General features: G+C 43.4%; 1 protein-coding gene across 26 annotated transcripts in view; it reads right to left on the reverse strand.

Annotated features, from left to right (window-relative positions):
* The window catches only part of MACF1 (microtubule actin crosslinking factor 1), a 337838-nt gene that overhangs the window by 164374 nt on the left and 155641 nt on the right, over nt 1-17823 (reverse strand). The window lies entirely within an intron of this gene.

A 17823-nucleotide genomic window follows, 5' to 3' on the forward strand; every position in this document is an offset into this window, starting at 1 on the left:
TGCCAAAAGATAGGACACAGAGTACTTTAGTATAAATAAGATGAAGCCTTCTAGCCTCCTCTTCTTCATACACATGGCTCTTAGAGGAAGAAGGAGATCAAAGACTGGCAGAACTTCAGATGACAACTCCAACACAGATTCATTCTCTTTGGTAGTCAAAGCGATGCAAATTAAAACGACAAAGAGGTCATTTTTCACCTACCAAATAGGGTAAGTTTTTTGTAATGATACTATCAGTACTGGAGAGAATACCTAACATGGATTCTGAAACAGCACACTGGTGAGAGTGCACGTGACCTATCTCCTCCAGATGGCAGTTTTGAACAAAAGTCTTAAAACACACATACACTTGATAGGAAACCATCAGAGATACATGCAAAAAAATGTTTATACAAGAATGCTTATCAAAATATGATAAACAGGGGCGCCTGGGTGGCTTAGTCAGTTAAGCAACTGCCTTCGGCTTAGGTCATGATCCTGGGATCTTGGGATCAAGTCCTGCATCAGGCTCCCTGCTCAGCGGGGAGCCTGTTTCTCCCTCTGCCCACTCCCCCTGCTTGTGCTCTCTCTCTATAAATAAATAATCTTAAAAAATATGATAAACATTACAGCAAAAATTACAGAGCTTCAACTCTAATAAGGGATTGATTGGTTACAAAGTAAGAGCACATACACATGGTACATTATCACATACCTTGTGTGTACATATGTGTGTATCTGTATATATGACTATATACTTAGGTATTCAGTATATCTTTTATACAAAACCACTTTTATATTATTTTTTTTGTGTTCTTTTTCTTTTCATAAAATATGATCATTTTCCAATGTCATTAAGAAATTTTTAAAGCATACCCTTTTAAGTCTCTCTGTCAAATAAATAAATAAAATCTTTTTTTGACAGAGAGAGACACAGAGAGAGAGGGAACACAAGCAGGGGGAGTGGGAGAGGGAGAAGCAGGCTTCCCTCTGTGCAGGGAGCCCGATGCGGGGCTCAATCCCAGGACCCTGGGATCATGACCTGCGCCAAAGGTAGACGCTTAATGACTGAGCCACCCAGGCGCCCCAAATAAAATCTTTTCTAAAAATAAATAAAACAGCATGCCCAGCACAATTTTGGGGCCAGGTGTTTTGGGCAGGGAAGGCACAGGCATGTCAGTAGAACACCTGTCTCTCAGCTGTCTCCATCAGTGTGGCACTGTGAAAGGAGTATCCTCTCTGGTGGTCAGTACAAGGGGGCAGTCAACAAGGCATTTCCAAGTCTCTGAATACAATTTACAAACTCAACTCCTGGTAGATAAGATTAAATATCTGGTGAAGATACTCTAAATTCAGAAAACCAGGGCCAGGAACTTTAACACTCCATTAAGTATACAAGAAAGCTGAAGACTACTAAATATTACTAACGTGTCTGAAGAAAGACTACAGGAACAAAAGAGTATGGGTAGCCTGCATGGAGTCTAGAAAAGGAAAATCAATACGTGTTGCCTCCAAGACTGTGATGGCAAAACGGTGGTCTAACCAGTAGATTCCGGGATTCTCGTCCCCTTGACAGGTGCATTTCTACAGGAGAAATCAGGCTGCCAAACTTGGATGATGCCAGTTAGTAAGATCACCCTACAAATCTATCCTCTCTACCCACCGTCTCTTTGCTCTGATTCCATGTTCACTCAACAGTCTGTCCTAAAGCAACAAAATGCACTGAGTGGTCAGTTCAAATCCTGTACCACTTGGCAGTTAATAACTCATATTGTAAATTAATTAATTTACATCAGTTAATCTCTAGCAAGTATGACCACTGTGAGTCAGTCCTTTAAAACTCAGTCAACTCCAAGTATGCTGAAAAAACAACATACAGAGTTGCAAAGCGGAGGGCCCAACAACGGATCACGGTACCCAAACCATCATCCTGTGACTCTGGTGAAAATAGCCCCCCAGGACCAATTCTATTCCAGTTCTCCCTAACAACACTTTGAGATGCTTATGTCAGTGGCTAGATACCACCCACCACCGACAGATCCCAGCACTGCCAATAGCCACTTCACATACGTATTAAGGCGAAAACACTGTCAGGAAGAGGATATGCTGAAGCGAAAAGGGATAGAATTTGAATAAGCAAGAGGAAATCTGAGTATTTGGGTTCTTTATTCAAAAAAAATTTCCACTTAATTAGTTGGCATCGTATGTCTAATACAACTACAGTCAATCTCTGGTGGCATCCTATCTGCCAATCACAGTTATCTTGTGTATTGCACCGAAAATAGTTCAATGAACAGCTTACTTCAGATTTTCCACACAGCTATAATGAGACAGGGAAATGTCTGGATCCCTCAGGGAAAGGAAAAATACCCTGTTTGGATTAGGGCCCTTCCTAGACTGTGAACTGGATGAGAAAAATGGGATTATCATCACAACCATCTCAGTAATTAAATTGGGCTTTTGCCCATCTCTTCATGGAACGTTCACATGTGACGTGCACAGCGCTGTCCTTGGGGCTATGCAGACGCTTCTACCTTAATCTCCCAAATGCAGAAACCTGGCTTCAGTGTCAGGGAGCTTTCTCCCTCATCTGGATTTTTATTTTATTTTATTTTAAAGATTTATTTATTTATTTATTTTAGAGAGAAAGAGTGAGCGAGCACGAGCAAGCAAGGGGAGGGGCAGAGAGATACTTCAGCAGACTCTGCACCGAGTGTGGAGCCTGCCATGGGGCTCGATCTCATAACTCTGAGATCATGACCCGAGGTGAAACCAAGAGTCAGACAACCAACTGACCACACCATCCAGGCGCCCTATCTCATCTGGATTTTTAAAAAGAAGCCATCTGGAGAGGAGGACAGCTTCAATACCATCCCAGAGACTATGCAGGTCTACCTGAATTCTTTCTTTTTTTTTTTTTAGATTTTATTTATTTATTTGACAGAGAAAGACAGCGAGAGAGGGAACACAAGCAGGGGGAGTGGGAGAGGGAGAAGCAGGCTTCCCGCTGAGCAGGGAGCCCGATGCGGGGCTCGATCCCAGGACCCTGGGATCACGACCTGAGCCAAAGGCAGACGCCCAATGACTGAGCCACCCAGGAGCGCCCTGAATTCTCTTTCAACCCACACTTTCCAAGCCCTGATTAATCCCTTCTCTGAAGTGTATTTAAAAACATAACGTGTTCCTAGTAATTCAATAAGTATTTATTGAACAACATCTCATCCGTGCCTAACATTATTCCAGGCACCATGAAGAACAACAAAAAAAGTCCAACACTATTTATTCATTCTGTTATTTCTTTGACAACCCCTCTATTCTAGGAGCTGTGGTTAAGTTCTTGGTATCTCAAAATAAAAAAGTCAAACACTGGGGTGCCTGGCTGGCTCAGCTGGTAGAGCACTGACTCTTGATCAGTTGTGAGCAAGTTCGAGCCCCCTGCTGGCGGTAGAGATTACTTAAAAAAAAAAAAAAAATACCACCTTAAAAAAAAAAAGTCAAACACCAATTATTCATTCTGTTGTTTCTTGACAATCACTTGGGCCTCAAGCCCAAGCAATTTAGCAATATGACACAGAGGGATCAACGCTGTGACGGAGGTGAACAAGTAACCCAAACTAGCATTGCCAAGGAAGCTCTCTGAGATGACATTTATGCTGAGTTTCAAGATATAAGCAGAAGTTAGCCAGGTGAAAAGAGGGAAATAAAAAAAACAGACATGATTGCCTTGAAAGAATTTAGGTGATAGTTGCCCTATCTGGCTAAAGAAACACTATCCCAAATATAAGGCCCTCCCCAATTTTTCCAAATGATAACAGATGGATGGAAGAGAGGAATGGAGAAAGGGAGCTTTGTGGTCCTCTTGAATATATAAACTTTTAGAAATTTATTTACACATACACACCTTTAAAATTAAGCAGGTTATCTAATGCATTAATTTAGAATTAATGCCACTTGCTGCGATGAGCACCAGGTGTTGTATGGAAGTGTTGAATCTAATATTACATTGTATGATAACTGAATTTAAATAACAACTTTTTAAAAAATTGAATTAATGCATTTTCTATTTTTACATTTCATAAAATCATGTTTTTCAAACTCTTCACATGCATCTTTGGCATCAATGTCTTTTTCATCAATAAAGCTACTTAAAAAAAAAACTAAAGCTACTTTTTGAGTGAATATTCTTAGAAAACATCATCTACATTTCTTAATAAGATTTCTGAGATACAACAGCACTTTTCTGGATCCATGTTGTCACTGAAGATTTTATCCCCAGCCACAGGAATCCAGTTGCATTACACTGAATTAGGTTTTTTTCCCTCCATTCATTCATTCTATTGGTATTTATTTATGGTTTCCATAATGTGAACACTTGCTGTGTGTTTTCTGTAAGTGACGTGAATGATTTTTTTAAGTTTTTAATGTGATTAAGACTTACTATATACAATACATTCAACACTTCAAATTAGGACACTTATATTCTCAAAAACAATATAACTAAAACTTTCTTAGGTTTTTTGTCTAACCAGTTATGTGGGTTGATCTCTACGAAAGTTGATATCAATTGAACTAGCAGATGGTGACACAAATTCATTCATCCTTTTTCATGAACTGACTGTAATTTCACTGGGAGCCCAATAACAAGAAAAACTTTATAAAAAGTCAAATATAAAGAGAATCCCTCTTTTCTGAAGGCTAGTTTCTGGAGGGAAAAAAAATCTTACCTTGCATGTACCGTATGTGGTAGGTCACATGAAAGAGTTATGCTGAAGGCCCCAAAGAAGCAGCCGTAATAGAGTAACTAGTAATATCCAGCAGAGGATCTCAGCAGAATGAAAAATTAGTATGGGTTAGAGTGATAAAAAAATCACACTTAAACAAGTATAATTTAAACTTACCCTTGAAGGATGTTTTAGAATAGACAAAGAGAAAGAAGAAAAGAATTCTAGGTAGAAAGTGGAGGTAAACAAAGACTGGAAGTTGAAATAAGTTGAAACTGGAATAGAAGGGTGAGGGGTTGACCTGTTAAGATAAGTAGGTTCAAAGGGAAAACTGACACAGGAGAGAAGGTTAGATAGATGATAGAGGGTTGGAAGGCGAGGCTCCAGAGTTTAGACTTTTTAAGTCTATGTAAGTCTCAGGGAATGGGACTAGATATAGTGAGCAAATAGACTTGATTCTCACGTCCTGAAGTTTCTAGCTGACCTCATCCCACGACAGGGACGGCATCGGACTGAAAACTTCCATCCAAGGAGTAGGTGAGGGCAGGTGCCGTCGTTCGTAACAAATGCCTGGCTAGTTAGAGGGCTCTAAAGGCAGCTGTGTTTATTACCAACACCTGAGTTAGGTAACTGTCAAGGGGTGCTCCTTTCAGCATTCAAATTCAGAGTCTTGGAGAGCTCTCGAGGGAATATGTCTAGAATGGAAATCCTAGGTCATAAAATATGGGCATCCTTCAATTCTACTAACTATTGGTAAACTGCTCTCCGAATACCAGTTCCACTTGGTATATCACTTCCACACACAGGGTGCGAAGAGATTTTCCATCACGCTACACCCTCATCTGCACTTGGGATTTTTAGACTTCTTATTTTCTGATGGGTTTAAAAGGCTAACTTGTTTTGATATTTATATCTTTGATTACTAGTGGGAAAGGCATGTGTATGAGGCATCTGGGTTTCCTTTTTTGTGAATTGCTTATTCCCGGGTTTTCCCCTATTTTCCTACGAGGGTGTTTGCCTTTTTCTTATTTGGTAGGGATTCTTTAAATACTAATACTAATAACTGGCATTTATTGTGCTAATTCATAAAATTCTCACAACTCTACAAGGTATATACCACTCTTATCCTCAATTTACAAATGAAGAAATTATATCACAGAGAAGTAAGTCGCCCCAAGGTCCACTGCTAGTAAGTAGCAGAGCCGGAATTCAAACTCTGTCAATCTGGCTCCACTACATTTCACAGATTCTGAATATTAATCCTTTTTCAGAATATGCATTATACAATAATCACCACTATTTTTCTTAACTTTCCATTTGAAACGTGCAAAAAGAAACTGAATACCATAATGAACTCCTCCTAGGTACCTGTCACCCAGTTTCAACCATTTCAACTCATAGCTAATCTTGTTTCATCTGCACTCCGCCCACTTCACCCTCCCCTGTTATTATGAAGCAAACCCACCACATGGCATTTCTCCCATAAACACTTCAGTGAGCATCTCTGAAACATGAAGACTGGTTAAAGTACTCTCTACACCCAACATGGGGCTCAAACTTAGAACCCCAGGATCAAGAGTTGCATGCTCTATCGACTGAGCCAGCCAGACACCCCAATAAGAAAGGCTTTTTTTTTAAATTTAATTTTGAAGTAATCTCTACACCCAACATGAGACTTGAACTTACAACCCTGAGATGAGGAGTCACATGTTCTACTGACTGAGCCAGCCAGGTGTCCCTAAATCATGAGGACGCCTTTTAACATAACCATACCACCATGTTATACTTAAAAATTCATGATGATTCTTTAGAAATAATACTTTGAAAAAGAAAAAAGCCCTTTCTTAAATAAAGCTCTAGCTTTGACTTTAACTGCTACATTCATCTAATAGGATCATCTGATTAATTTTGCTTTCTTCTTGCAATACAAAGCCAGTATTAGTAAAACAACTCCCTATAATTAAAGAGGAGAAATGGGAAAGGGATACTTGTAAACTGAAAAGGCTGAGCCCAGAAAATAATATACCAACCAATTTCCTTCTCATCACTCCTAGCCCCCAATGTTATCTTACTACTCACTGTGGGGACTCTAAGGTTTCGTGGCAAGGACACTGGTATACAGCCAGATTCTTCACTCGACAGAACCGGCCGACGGTGTGGACAGGAGACTGGCATGGGAGCCAGGCCAGGGAGGGGGAAGGGATTTTCAGTAATTTTCCTTGTTCCAGTAAGCCAGGTATTGTGGGTACTGATGGCAGCTGGGGGGAGGGAGCCCTCCTGAGAGAAGGTCTGTGCCTGACGCTCCCACCCAGCTCCAAATCCCAGTCCACTTATTCTGAAAACCATTTCTATCAGCTGGTCCCTGTCAGCCTATCTCAGCGTTAACTACTTCCTGACAAGGGAAGTATCAACTATCGCAGGTGAACAGGAAGGTAGACCATTTGTCTTCTCCTATCTAAACCCCACACTCAGCAAGAATCAGAATCAGTTCCCATTTCTCTCTGTCCTGAAAAGAAACAAAACCCACTGCCAAGTTTGTCGCGCCACAGCCTGGTCCCAAGCCCGACAACACACCCTGGGCGGATCAACGGGAGAGACGATGCAGCCTGAGTTCCGCCAACGACAGACAGCACTCTGGAACCCGAATTGCTTCCGGAGGAGGGTTATTACTCTGACATTATTAAAAGCAAAACAAGCGCTAAAGAGCAACCACAAAATCAACTCCGTGGAACAGCCGGCTGCCGGGCCTTCAGGGAGGGCTGGAGTGTGAGCAGCAGCACTGCCCTTCTGACCGCGTGCCCTCCCATGGCTCCCACACTCCACAGACGGAACCCCACTCCTGTCACATGCTCCCACCTCGAGTCACAACCCACATGCTACAGGAGGCCTGTCTCCCTGGCTGCTGCTGTCCTGGAGGCCTGGGAACAGCCTGCTGGTAAGGGAGCAGCTCCCTCAAGACAGTTCCTGTCGGAACCAGTGAGGGTTTCAGGCCTCTTGGCCTAAAGGACTTTCATTCTGAAGGGACTTCACACTTAAATATTGAGAAGTTACTTCTTATCTGTGACACAGGGTGCTCAGTCTGTGGTCCCTGCCTCACACGATGGACACGGAGCCTCAGAAATGTTATCAGCCGGGGCGCCTGGGTGGCTCAGTCGTTAGGCGTCTGCCTTCGGCTCAGGTCATGATCCCAGGGTCCTGGGATCAAGCCCCGCATCGGGCTCCCTGCTCTGTGGGAAGCCTGCTTCTCCCTCTCCCACTCCCCCTGCTTGTGTTCCCTCTCTCGCTGTGTCTCTCTGTCAAATAAATAAATAAAATCTAAAAGAAAAAAAGAAATGTTATCAGCCATCCGAGCTGACACTCAGTCACTGAGTTTTTCAGCCTGGGCTATAACTGAGTGGTCTGTCCGTGTCTGCTCTGAAAGGGTGGGGGGGGGTGCCCAGAAAACACCACACACCAATTTGACTCATACTGAACAGCCAAAGAATCACACTGCTATCAATACTGTTGAACTACAGATCATGGTCCGAAAGGTTTCTCCTACCAACCTTTTCCTTAAGACTCTGCACAGGGTTGTTCGGGCCCTCCCCTTCTCAGTGTGGAGATTCCAGACTAAAAGTGCCATGGTCGCCTATGGTCCATTATCTAGAATTGATTTCCACTAGGAGTTCCTTAAAATTTGACACTCCAAACTTTCTGACAATCTCACGCTCAATTATAAGCATGTTTCCTAAAACATTATGGTGCCTCCAAACTTCAATGCCAGTGGTATCAAAAGAGCAATCAGTTCAGCAAAACTGCTCTGCATCCATTCCAAACAAAGATAAGAGCTCAAATACTCATACACTCCACCCCAGCAGCCTCCACTGCTTTCCTTCCCAACTTCTCTCCCCCCACCCACCCCGCCACCACACACATTCTCTACCTACCGGGGCCTCTCGCCCAACCATATAATAAGTATTTTCAATGGCCACATGTCCCTCTAACTGTTGGGAGTTTCTAAACTCTGCAATAACAAAGGGCACTGACATGAGCCTATCCGTGGAGCAAATTCATCCCCACAGAGGACATTTTAAGCACAGATCAAGCACAAGAGACTGTGTGTCTACTCGGCCTCGTGCTGTCAGGTGGTAACGGGGAACCATACATAGGCCACATCCCTGCTCTGCAGACACCAGGGCAGCTGGCCACAGCCAGAGCAAGGAAAATGCCCTACTTCATCTCCCACCTTTTGCTGCTCTCGTTTCCTAAAGTTTTTATTTCTTCTGCTGCAGAAGCTGACGTGCCAACAAAAGTTCTTCAATCATCGGTGATTTAAAACTTCAGTCACCCACACAATCACACACTTACATGCCAGACCCTGGGCTGGGTCCTCTTCCTCCCTCAGTGTCCAGATCTCTTGAATGGCTACCTGCTCCTAGACCTAAAAAGCATTCACAGCACCCACCACATTCACCACGGCCACCTATGCCTCAATATATACCACACAAACAAAAACTTGTTAAAGTCATAAACAAGTCCAATCAGAACACAAACTCTTCTAGTCTTGAACCTTCAAACTACCCTAACCCCCATCTCTGGATTAATCTCCAGATAATTCTGTGTGCCTCTCCTCTAATGCTTGAGTTAGGAACCAAAGGAGGATCAGCCCTCTCCACCTGTGCGAATATTGGAGGGGTGTTGTCATTAGCAGTGTCCCCGCAGGAGTAGGATTACATCAGCTCATAAGAACATCACTCTCTAGGGAAGAACAATCACGTTGGTGAGAACTGTCTCACCCCAAACCCCTTCAACATCCTCCACGCCTTCCACCCTCACTTAGGAGATGCAGCCAGGCCTCCCCTCGTCCTTTCTACTACACCACAACTTCTTGCAGCACAGAAGCTGATAAACAGACCTGCCTGAGAAAGTTAAGTGCTACCTAGCACTGCACGTTGAAAGATAACTCCACCAGATAGCTTGAGCAATTATGCTGCGTGGTTACCCGGAATCAGGGATTCCCCAGAGACAACAAAAGACTTGGTTTCAAGCATCAAGGGGCAGACCTGAAATAGACTCCGTTTGCCAAACCCAGTCACTAACTCTCGGTACGCAGCACAGGTAAGCTTGAGAAGAAGCACCAAGATCCTCACTGTTTAGCACACTCCACTTTAACAAGTTTGAGGGCCAGAAATCCAAACGTGAACGTAGCCCACCCGCCTCCTCCAGACCCCACAATGGGGTGTGACTTGCCTCCAAAGAAAGGGTGCCATCCTCTTCCGAGAAGGATGTGGAGCTCTTTTCAGGTTCTGTGTCTCTAGGTTGGACCCCATGTAAATGTGGCCCGTCACTGCCATAGCCAGAGGAGGAGGGCAAAATGCTCGCAGTCCTGCCGCTGATGGATAAATCACTCTGAGAAGTAGGCAGTCTGAGACCCTGGGGGGGCACTCGACCCACGTGGGGGGCTTCTGTGCGTCTGTGGCCTCTCGACGGGTCCAGCGGGGATGAAGGGACAGAAGGCTCTGCGATCCAGGAACCTGTGTGAGGGGCACTGCCAAGAGCCGTGGTTCCTGCCCCCACACGCCAGCCCTCTGAAAGGTGGTCTTGAGCCCCTGCGACGGCAGGGTGGTCCGTCCTGGGGAAAGTGCTGCTCCGAAGTCCAAGCGGAGCCCCCCCTTTCCCCCCTGCAGTCTCCCCTTGCAAAGCCAGCAGCACAGCCCTGCTGCTGCACGATGCTGGCCTCGGAAATTCCACCAGCTGGCTCACTGACTTCTCACAGTTCCTTTCCGCTGGGTTATCTAGCAGGTGAGCGATGACAGTCATCCCCTCTTCCAGGGAATCCCAGACCCCTCCGGCAACCGATGACTCATTCTCTAACAAAAGGTGAGCAGTCTGGATCTCCCCTTGGAATCTCTCCTTCACCTGCACGATCATCCCCTGGTCGCCCACCCCTGAGCTGGGGGCCGAGTTCCGAGGCAGTGAAATGTCTGGGGGGGGATGCTCTACCCCTCCCGCTCCTTCCTCCTTTTGGAGACTCACTGTTAACTTCGGTTGGGTTTCCGTCTCTTCAATGACTCTGGTTCCTTCCAAGCGTTCTTCCTCATGAGACACCTCTGGAATAGGGGTTTTCTTCCCCCTCCACTTCCTTTTGAACCGAACCCTTTTCTTAGGAGATATGGGAGCCTTCTCAGGAATAGCTAGTGAATCTTTCGGCTCCTTAACACAGCCCAGTGAATTTCCCATCGCCTTCCTCTCCTAATCTCATCAAAAACGCAGCTAAGCCAGTCCTGGTATCCCAGAGAAATCCCAACGTTGGCTTCATCGGATTCGATGCACATTTAAAAACATGCACTATGCCGGCAATCCCTCCAATTCTTTCTCCCTCCCTCCCCGCCTCTCTGTCTCTCCCAGCCGCTGCCGATTCAGACAGCCATCTTACAGGCTCAGAGCTGCAACAAGACAAATTCAAAGCATCTCACTGCAGTTCAGAAATCACTTGACCTAAAAGCAGACAGAAACCGGATTGGCTGCAGCTTCCTCTCTCCAAATATGAGGTAATTGGAGCACTGCCCTCAGAAACACAAACAGAAAGCAAAAAGGAGCTAGAAACCAGGGGAGGGGAAAACCTACGGAGGGTGAGGAGGAGGGGGTGGGATGTAAGAGTAAAGGGAAAAGGGAGGGGAAAGGAGAGAGGCCATGGAAGAAGGTAACGTGAAGGAAGGAGGAGGAGGAAGAGGGGAAAGCAAACCAGCCCGCTGCTACCAGCCGGGCAGGGAAGGGCCAAGAAGAACCAGGACAGGGAATGCTGCCATTATCGCTGCCCCCAGACTCTGAAAGGGAAGAGATTTCAAATTGTTGTGCCAGGATGTCCAAAAGAAAATATCAAGCAATGTACATATATGTTCAAATTTTTCAGGTCAGAAATAATAAAATTATTTTAAACAAATTAAACCTGAAGAGAGACCGGAGCTTACTCCTCACAGTTAAGACAACAGGCTTTAAAGATCTAACCTCCTATAGCATTTGTTTCCCTCCTCCTTGCCTTCCCCCTAAGAGAGAAAGACGAGAGAGAGAGAGAGAGAGAGAGAGAGAGAGATCTGTTAATTCTGTTAAGCCAACGACACAGAGGAGACCCTCGGAAACGGTTTTGAGCATCGTGTGAGGAAGCTCTGTGAAAAAGGATACGGCTTCCAATTACACAGAGATGCTCCACCTCTGTGAACCATAGTCGGCACAAATGTTCAACAGTAACTACTGATGCCGCCGGCTACCATTCTTCTCAGCATTTGTTATGTGCCAAGCACTGTGCTAAGCTATGCATGCATCACCTCATTTCATTCTGTTGGCAACCATATGAGGTCAAAATTACTATTTTACAGGTAAAGAAACGGAGGTTTAAGAAAGTTGATTAACTTGCTTGGGGCTACACAGCTAGTAAGTGGCAAAGCCCCATGTTATACTACATTCTAACTGCAGCAGGGATGAGTCTGTCCTCAATTAAGTAAAACAGGAAGATACCCACTGTTCTGAATTGTCAACTAGACTCACATGGGCCAAGAGCCCAAACAGGTAACACTGGGCTATTGGAAGTAAGAGAGGAAGTTGCTAAAATGAGGCCCAGATGGTTTTTACTCAAGTTGCAGTAGGGCAGGAAGTCTGAATTAAAGTCTTAAAAGTTGGATTCAAAAATCACCCTGTTACGTCAATGGGATTCGCCCACCCCAATTTTTAGTACAGTGTCTGACAGATGAGACAACAGTACAACCCAAGGGGCTCTGGATGGCGTGAAAAGCCGTTGTATGTGTTTCTTCCCTACTGCCACCGTTTATTCTATACCAAAAGGATCCAGACCACACAGCAAAGGGAAATAGCCTGCCTGGCTCTATGTGAGCCCTACCCAACCTCTCCTGGAGTCCTGAAAAATGCCCTCCACAGAAGGAAAGCAATAAGACACCCTAAAGCAACAGCTCCTACATGACTGCTCCTGAGACCCTGCACTTGTCTGCCTCCATGCAGTAGGTGTTTCTCCCCAAGCCTTTCCCTACAGCTGAGTGCGAAGTGGCAGCACCATCTTATGGGTGATCATAAACCACAGCAAGAAACCAGACAAGGAGACTAGCATGGGAGAGAAACTCAATCAGACTACAGGAAATCATTTAATCAGCAAAAAACCCTGACATTACAATATAATTCTCTAGGCAGGCACCAGGCCTTCATTCCTCCAACAAAGAGAACTGGAATAATGAAACTTTCCAGATGCACACCCCAAGGCCCAAGCTTGAATAAAATTCATGAAATCCAAGCAAACCAAATTCCTGAAACTGATCAACTCCAGGGCAAGAGAGACAGCTGCTTAGTCTGACGGCTGCTGAGAGACAGGCCTGACAGAACCTAGCATATTTATTTCTAGGAGCCTTTTCTTTTTTCAACTTCTTGCATATGTTGGACAAATCAGACCTTCATTTCCTTCTCTCCAAGGGAAAACTGGCCTTGGGAAGGAGCAGAGCTTTCAGTAAAGTAGGCCTAGGTTCAAATTCCCAGCTCTAGGAACTTGGTAGCTAAGTAACTAACTACCTGTAAAATGTGGATACTACCACCCGTGTAAGGGGGTGAGCGAGGGCTGATGAGATAACCCCTATAAAGATAGTGCTGGGCTCAGTGCCCGGTCTACAGTAAATCCCTTTGCTTCCCATTTGTTACTTAAGCCATAAGATAGGAGACACTCTACTATCACCACCACTAGGGTCCTAATATACTCTCTTTCTTGACTAGGCTCTAAGGAAAGTAGATACATTCTAAGGTCCAAAGTTTGGGTGCTTGTTTTTCTTTTCTTTTTTTTTAAGATTTTATTTTATTTTTTTAAGCAATCGCCACACCTAACGTGGGGCTCGAACTTACAACCCCGAGATCAAGAGTCACATGCTCCACAGTCTGAGTGAGCCAGGTGCCCCAGGGGCTTGTTTTACTTCACAGGGGCTCTGCTTCCACTATTTCACTAAGTAACTCTGATCACCAAGACCTCCCCCTGGACCTTTTTCTCATCTCGCCTGAGCTCTGAACACACGGCCTGCTGCCTTCTGGAAAAGCAGCCGACTAGGGGTGACTAGGGCACAGACATTCTGCAGGTCTTTTGCTTTGGCTTTTTCTAATTAACTGTTTATTGCCCACAGCTCTCCCGTGGAGAAAGCCGGAGTGAATGAGCTTATTCTCATTCCACAAACATCAATGGTGCCTCATCTATATGCCAAGTACCAAGTGCCATAAAGTACACAAAAATGTAAACCTCTCATCTACCAGCTAAAACCACTTTTCGCCTTAACTCCCTGAATTTTTTTTTTAATTTTGGAGTGCTAGATGTATCCTGGTAGTTAATAAACATTTGAGAGTTGGAAAGCTAATTTTGTCAGATTCTGACTTTGAAGAACTTAACTTTTAGAAAAACTGTAAATCCTAACATTAAAACAGGTTTGGACAAAATCAAGAGACAAGAAATCCTATTATTAGGATCTGAAAGTGTAATCCAAAAATGTCAGTTGGACTGTTTCAGTTGCTCATCTAACAACTAGCACTGGAAAATGGCCATCAGTCTATTTATCTGGTTTACCTACCCCACAGCTTTGAGAAGATGAAATACATAAAATATCCATTCACTTAACAAATATTTATTAAGTACCTGTTCTAAGCCAGGCCAAGAAGAGAACAAAAAAGACAAAACCCATTGTTAAGCTGGCATCCTACTGCAGAGATCCAGACAACACATAAACAAACGTTCAAACAGTAGTAGGTGTTATCCAACACAACATTGTGCGTCACAAGCTGCTTCTGAGAGTAATTTGGCAAGATAAGGGAAAGTGTATAACCCAGCAATTGCAGTCCAGGTATCTATCCAAACAACCCACTTCCAGAAAAACAAAAACAAAAGCAGAAAACAAACAACAACAACAAAACCCCACCTTCCTATTTGCATAAGGACACATGTACACAGATGTTCACTGTAGCAACGAATGCCTTCTTCATACTGGTCAGTAACAGGCTACAAATAACAGCTGTGTCATATGGCTGCAGGGGCTGCACGCACGCTACAGTCCACATAAATCAGTTACGGTGAACAAATCAGGTCCTCTTTTATCAACACAATAAACCTCAAAAACAAAGTTTAATTTAAAAAAGAAAGGGTAGGGCGCCTGGGTGGCTCAGTCGGTTAAGCGACTGCCTTCGGCTCAGGTCATGATCCCGGAGTCCCGGGATCGAGTCCCGCATCGGGCTCCCTGCTCAGCGGGGAGTCTGCTTCTCCCTCTGACCCTCCTCCCTCTCATGCTCTCTGTCTCTCATTCTCTCTGTCTCAAATAAATAAATAAAATCTTTAAAAAAAATAATAATAAATAAAAAAATAAAAAAGAAAGGGTATATAGAAGATAGGATCTGTGTCAACTATAAAAACAGCACATATTGTTTCTGAATACTCATCTGTCATAAAGGTACAGAAGCATATATGGAAATGATCTATATCAACTTCGGGACAGTACTTACCCGGGGGATCAGAGGGAGAAAGAAAGTTGGTTGTATCGGAAATGTTTCATTAGCACCAATAATAGAGATTTATAATGACTATTTTACTGATCCCCTAACATTTAATAGCTCTACTCTACATTTCTCTTTGGCTTTATATAGCATGTGTCCTTGGTGAGAACAGTTAACAGATACTCAATAATAAAAGACTAGAAAACCGCAATAATACATAACTAGCAAGAGACACATCATACTCTCTCTGAAGCAAGACAAGGATAGTGGAGGGGCGCCTGGGTGGCTCAGTCGTTAAGCGTCTGCCTTCGGCTCTGGTCATGATCCCAGAGTCCTGGGCTCGAGCCCTACATCGGGCTCCCTGCTCTGCAGGAAGCCTGCTTTCCCTCTCCCTCTGCCCCTGCTTGTGTTCCCTTTCTCGCTGTGTTTCTCTCTGTCAAATAAATAAATAAAATCTTAAAAAAAAAAAAAAGACAAGGATAGTGGAGGCTCCATGTAACTCTTTATCAGCCAGTCAAAAGCTCTGCAAGCAGGGAACCCTTCCCCACGCTCCTAAACACTTGGCTAATATAAGCCATCAAGAACAGCAAAGAAAAGGAATTCGTAGTCAGTTGCATTTGAGAAGATACTCTGGCAGCAGAGCTTCCCTCTACAAGATGACAAAACAGTTGTTCAGCTATGCTGAAACAGCGAATAGAGAAAAGCAGGTAGCCAATATGCGTGCAGAAGACAGATGAAACCAAAAGTATTTTATCTTCTAGTGAAACTGGTAACAGGGCAGAGAACAGTGGGCTAAGTCAAAAGCTATGGAAATTATAAGGTCCGTTAATAATTATAACAAGTTGCTACCAATAACTGCTAATTACTGAGTACACACTGTGCTCCATCTCCCAGCCTCACACCTCCCTGATTCTTTAAATCTCCATCATTTTATGGTGCACCTCTTCTCATTTCCCTGAATTATTCAGTTGAACCTGGACTGAGTCTGTGTCTAGTTTACTTTGTATCTCCCACAGACTCTAATTAAGACCTTGCTCATAGCTGGCCCTCAGTAAATGTTTGTGAAATTCAGTTAAAGAATACATATTCCTGTAAACTAAAACCACAAGAAGACACCATTTCACACCTACTGTGATGGCTATCATCAAAAAGACAGACAATAAATCTTGACGAGTATATGGAGAAGTAAGAGTCCTCACAGATTGCTGATGGGAATGTAAAATGGTTTAACCACTCTGGAAGATGGTTTGGCAGTTTCCTAAAAAGTTATACATAAACTTACCATACAACCCAGCCATTCTCTTCCAAGGTATATATCCAAGGGGGAAAAAAAACATATCCACACAAAGACTGGTACTCAAATATGCATATCAACATTATTTATAACAGCCAAAAAGTGAAAACAACCCAAATGTCCATCAACTGCTGAATAAACAAAATATATGATGTATCTATACCACAGAAGAGTACTCAGCAATAAAAAGGAATAAAATACTGATACATGCTCCAACAGAGATGAACCTCAAAAATTTAATGCTAAGTGAAAGAGGCCAGACACAAAAGGGCACATATTCCATGATCCCATTTATGTGAAATGTCCAGAACAGGCAAATCCATAGAGGCCGAAAATAGATTAGTGGTTGCCTGAGGCTGGGGAGGAGAATGGAGGATGGTGGTAAGTGGGCAGGAAGGGTCTTACTGGTAGGATGAAAATGTTCTAACATTGGATTATGGTGATGGTTGTATAACTCGTAAAAATCATTGAATTGTATAATGAATATGGGTCAGTTTTATGGTATGTAAATTATACCTCAATAAAGTCATTTTAAAAAAAGAATGTATTTTCCTAAAATAAACAAACAAAACAATGGCAACCAAAAAGGTGTTTTAAAATGGTTAGGAAACTAATATGGAAAGGGAAGAAATAGGATGGAGAGGACAGGTACGGACGCTAGACTTCTCTGAATATACCTCATGTTCACTTTTAAAATGTCCCTTTGGAACAACATAGATGGTCTATAAAATGTGAAATAAAACTGAAAGGCGAGAAAGCAATCCCTAAAAATGCGGAGGCAAATAAAAACAAATGAACCTAATTGTGTCTTGAATTAATGGCTTCACAAAACAGAAATTTTTTTCAAATGACTTTAAGATATAATTATTTGTACATCCTTAGGAGATATACCCAAAGGACAAAGAAAACTGCAAAGAAATCACAACCTTCTCAGTAATCACGCTGTTAACACCGAGGTCGTTTTGGTTCAAATACATGGTTACATGTAACATATACATGTGCTTGTACAGACGTCCATGGATATGTGTGTAGGGAAAAGGGAGTAAGTCATATGTTACTGTTGTTAGAATCAAGATTTTCAGCATGAGGAAAAGAGATATAAAGTCAAATAAGTTAAATAAAACTCTATAATTTTGGGGCACCTAGCTGGCTCAGTTGGAAGAGCATGTGACTCTTGATCTCAGGATCTTAAGTTCGAGCCCCACATGAGGTGTAAAGATTTTTTTTTTTTTTTAAAGATTTTATTTATTTATTTGAGAGAGAGAGAATGAGAGAGAGCACATGAGAGGGGGGAGGGTCAGAGGGAGAAGCAGACTCCCTGCCGAGCAGGGA

The sequence above is a fragment of the Halichoerus grypus genome, chromosome 5 (assembly GCF_964656455.1).
Source record: "Halichoerus grypus chromosome 5, mHalGry1.hap1.1, whole genome shotgun sequence".
NCBI classification, from domain to species: Eukaryota; Metazoa; Chordata; class Mammalia; order Carnivora; family Phocidae; genus Halichoerus; species Halichoerus grypus.